This window comes from Sinocyclocheilus anshuiensis, unplaced genomic scaffold (assembly GCF_001515605.1).
Source record: "Sinocyclocheilus anshuiensis isolate Anshui unplaced genomic scaffold, SAMN03320099.WGS_v1.1 scaffold171, whole genome shotgun sequence".
Lineage (NCBI taxonomy): Eukaryota > Metazoa > Chordata > Actinopteri > Cypriniformes > Cyprinidae > Sinocyclocheilus > Sinocyclocheilus anshuiensis.
This window is the reverse complement of record NW_015549561.1, coordinates 31,262-36,370: the sequence shown is the minus strand read 5'-3', so window position 1 is coordinate 36,370 and position 5,109 is coordinate 31,262. Positions and strand designations below refer to the sequence as shown.

At 35.2% G+C, this 5,109-nt stretch overlaps 1 pseudogene; it reads right to left on the bottom strand.

Moving 5' to 3' along the window:
- Positions 1-2,330: 2,330 nt before the first annotated feature.
- Positions 2,331-5,109, bottom strand: LOC107657167 (GTPase IMAP family member 7-like; annotated as a pseudogene).

Here is a 5,109-nt window from a genome sequence, read left to right as displayed (position 1 = left end):
TATTTATTATAATTTTTTTGTTTGTTTGTTTTTTTGAGTCAATTGAGTCAATTCATACTTTGAACTATTATTATTATTTTCACTTCCTCCGAATTATACTTATCAATCCTGTTTTTTACTTTCATTATCATTAAAAAAAAATGAATAATTCAGAATAGGATAATAGAATTCTATTTTAAAATATTTTTTTCTACGAAAGCAAATAATAATAATAATAATAATATCATCAATAATATAATTCAGTTTCTAATTCCAGAGTAATTAAGAGGTGCAAAGAAGAAATTCTTTCACTTTTACATTTAAAATGGTCTTTTCTGTTCTATGATTATTTTTCAAAACCGTGTCATTCGCTGCTGTATCAATACAGAAGCATCCGTTTCGATACACATCTCAGCAAGTAGCGCAGCCCTATTAAAAGCTGTGTTCTATGTGCCCCTTTTATAATTCGAGCACCTGCCGCTCCAAAGGTCTCTGCACGGCCCTGATCATGCCAAACAGTCAGATTAGACTAAGATCTTATTGAAACATTTAACCAGACCTACACAAAATTACACAAGAAAAATTTATCAAGATAAAATGTTAAGATAATCCTTAATAAGACAATTCCTACGACTGTCTTAAATTAGTGCACATATTGTACAATTGTAACATTAGACGAATTAATTAAAATTATATATATAGGATAAAGTACTCCTAAGTTAAAAGCTATTCTATTCAAGTGTGAACATTAATATGTCCTGAAAAAACAAACTGATCTGAAATTGGGTCTCTGAAAATAAACCTCAACCGCAAGTCCCATCATTATTTGGATTCATCACAGAAGTTGAAAAGATGCGTAGATTTTAATTTCACTGTCATCAGCATGCACAAATGTTCCCTTGTTGGAATTGATTTTTGTTCTACTTTCGGTTTACTGGAAAACAAGACAAAGAAAGGCATTTAACCTTCATCAACACTATTCATTGCATGATTCCAGATATACTGGTTTCTCTGTTCTTCTGTTTATTCTGTTTTATGTTGTCTTATCCATGCTTAACTATTAACCATTAACAGTTTGTTTTATTTGACCTCTCTGTCAGAAAATAGATTTTGGTTCTTGATTCTGATATACAGTACAAATAACCAAAACCTTGTCAGGGCAAAGGCAGGAAGCAGAAGACGAAGTGAAGACAAAGAAAAATAGAAGTTTATTAAAATATTCTTTCTTAGTTACACTTTGTCTGATCATCATACATTCAAGAAGTGTTACCAAAGCAAAGATCCTTGAAAGTCACTGCTTCACATCATTCTGTGACACTGAACTCCTTGAAATTAAACAGTCACTCTGTGCTTTCTATGCAGCACAAAACATAAGATTATACAGTAATATAAAACACAAAGTAATAAGTAAAAAAAAAAAAACAGACCAGACCAGACCAGAAATCAATACACCAAAGCTCCAAAAATGCTCAAATGTAACAATGGACTATCACATGTGATGTTTTGAGCATGCAGGCTCTTCATCAGACAGTTAAAACGTTTCATTAACAAGCCTTTACCAGGTGATTAATCACATACATACATTAATTTACACTTTGGTGTGCCAATTTTGTTCCGTTTTCTTGTTATCATCGATGTCGAGTAACCAACATGAGCATTTTGCCAGTGATGTGCGTGCTTTTGTTCTGTTTTTACAAAGTAATACGTAAATCAATATTTGATTTATATAAAAATGTATATTAAGAAATGAGCATGAGTACAGAGGGTGACAATGCATATATAAAAAAACAACATAAATGAAGTACATCTTATTTGGCCAATATTTTCAAATACTATAAAAAAAGTAAAGACAATTAATTCTGTCATTCTGAAATGTTAGTGGCATGCAGTCACAAAAATGGTATAATTTCTTTTCATATTTTGAACTGAACACACATTTCATGAAAATGATGTGCAGCATATAACACATACGGTAGGAGATGTAGAAAAACATATATAGGCCTACATACTGTTACAAGAGTATTGTTTTAAGGCATACTATTTTACAACATTTTTTAAAAGAAAAATCTCTATTATACCGACTTTGCAGCAATCACTCAATCACACATAGATTAACAGTTTATTATTTTCTGTATTGCGGCCATTTGTCTCAGTTAATTTGAGGAAGGAAAGACAAAGATCCAGGTAAAACTTGCACAGTTTTTAAAAGAAACCCATCTATGCGCTACTGTCGCTATATGAAAACTGAAAGTACTTTATGTTCCTCTTTTGAAAGTCTGTTAACCCAAAACTCTGACAATTCAAAATGTTCCTAAAGAAATCATAAAATAAATGCATATGAATGGAGCGGTTTAATCCAAGGTGCTTTTCCACTGTTCGGCCACACGGTTCTAAGAAAGTAAGGAGCAGTTCCAGTTATATTTCCACTTGAAATTGTTTATGCGTGGTCTGATTACAAACCATTCTCGGCCTGGAAATCTTCCACCCATGCCAAATCACGCTGTAGAAAGCCTGTAGTGACGTCGCTACGCGGGATTGGTCATTTGTCAACTCAATTTAAATAAATTTGCTATTTGAAATACACACATATAGCACTTATTATCATTTATTTGTTAAAAATAGTAATACTAAAAAATACTAATTCTGATTTATCAGAACTTGCGTGTAAGTGAACAACACTAAATAAGCCTTATTTAGTACAAAGTATTTTTTTTTTTTCACTTTTTTTCTTTTTTAAGGCAAACGGTTTGCATGCTTTTTTAAAGTAAGGTTTACTAATTTACAGTAAAATATGTATTTTCAACATGTATTTATGTTTTTTTATTTAAAGCAAGTGTAACAAATTCTTGTATTTTCTCAACCGCAGCTGTTGCATTCTCATAGTTAGCCGTTGCTGCCTTGATCATGGCGTCACACACTGAATCAGCTTCTTCTGCTGCTTTCCATCCAGTGATTCCTCCTTCAACAGCTCCTACAACAGCTGCGACTCCAAGAACACCTGCAGAGGTCGTGCCTGCACTAACCCCTGTACCTGCTGCTGCTCCGGCACCTCCAGCCACTGCTCCTGCTTCCGCTGCTCCTCCTGCGACTGCAGCCTCGGCAGCTGTTGCTGCTCCACCTGCCGCTGCTCCAGCACCCAAAACTGCAACTGCTGCCTTGGCTCTTAACTGTTCTTTCAAAGGGTGAATTGCTTGTAATACAGCCACAACTGAAGCTAATGCAACACCTGCGCCCAGAAGAGCACCAATCAATGCCCCTGTTGATGCTCCTACAAGCTGCTTAAGAAATATTTCATGAACAATTTCCTTTGCTCTTTCTCGTTGCTCTTCTGGAGGCACGTTCTTATTCTTTTTCATTTCCTCTTGAATCTCTTTCTCCAACATCTGAAGAAGCCCATTGCTGTAGCAGCCATTCTCTTCCACCATCTTGTCGATGGTCTTCAGCAGATTTTTCACCTGAACCCTATTCTTCTTCCCCCATATATAGTTATTCCAGTATTTGTTGTCGATGACGTGACAGCGACCTCCACATTTATCAACCAGCTCCTGAAGCTGTGAACAGTCCTTCATAAACTCTTCAATGGTTTGGTCTTCTAGTTGTTCACCAAAAGTGAATAAGATCACTGTGTGTTTGAAGACGTGTTCATCTTTGAAGGTGTTCAGGATTTTCTGTACCACCTCGTTTTCATGTTTCGTATCTTCCGACCTTTAGGACCACGATAAAAGCATCGATGCCTGGAGCGCATTTAATCAGAGCTTTGAGGATCTCAGATTTGATCTCCTCTTCATCACAATTTGAGTCAAAGATTCCAGGTGTGTCGATCACTGTGATCTTTCTGCCATCAAGCATCCCGTCTGCACTTACACATTTATCTGTTACAGCATTAGCCGAAGCTTTAGTGGTGAACATCTTTTTTCCAAGAATTGTATTCCCAGCGCTGCTTTTGCCATCTCCTGTTTTCGCAAGAAGCACAATCTTTCTCTCTGACAACAAAAAAACAAAAAACAAGAAAAGAAAAAGAAAAACAGGAAAAGTATAAACTATAATGCTACTCTTTATCAATGCTTGTTCATTTCAGTGACATTGTGAAATAATGTAATAACCTACATTCCATTATCCTTGTCTGTTGATAACGTCAGTCTCTGTAAGGTAAATAATATGCTGGTTAATCATGACTCTTCATATGGGATATTAGCCGTTTATGATGTTTCTCATACCACCGATTTATTTGCTTCAATGTCTTCAACTGTTTTACTGGCATATAAAGTCTGATGCATATTAGTTTATTTTTCCTACAACTAATTTAAATGATCAGAGCTCAGGGTTCTGTTCTGAAGAAAACACACAGTAAATGAGTGTGACCTATTGTTTCTGTGCTTTGTGATCACAGTTTCATCCAGATGTAATCACTGAATAGTTTACAGAATAGACACAGATCTCCATAAACAAAGAGCAAGAAGTTAGCAGGTTGTTGCGATTTGTGTCAGTGAGAAATGCAATGTACACTGAAAAATAAAGTAAACAATGTGCGTCTTTATTTTTTCCCCCTTCAATATATTGTTTTAAACTACGTAGAGGACCTTTGATCTAAGGTCAATGGGATCTTTTTCTAGCTTTAACTGAAGTGTATATTCCAACATATCCTAATAATATTCCTGGTGCATCTACAGATGTCTGGTCACTAGAACAGACCTCAGTAACACTTTACTTTTACTTTCTATTCTTTGTTCCTCCAAAAGAATCAAGACAGATAGTGGAAAGGTCACTGGATGGTCACACCAAGATCTAGCTCTGTGTGTGTGTGTGTGTGTGTGTGTGTGTGTGTGTGTGTGTGTGTGTGTGTTTATTTCTCACATGGCCTATAAGCAAGTAACTTTCAGAAGTGAGTTAACCCCTCACACACTGAGAGCATTTTCAATTTCACACCTAAGGGCTAAACACTCAATAATAATAATAATAATAATAAATTGTCCGTTTATAGAACATCTTGAGATTAGAATCATGATAGTAAACACTCACTACAAACAAAACAGATAAAGTGATGCCATGAAATAATTGTTAAAAACAATATTGTTTAACATTCTATTTACTGGAAAAGTAAGGACAGGGTTTGGACTTGATCACAGTCAT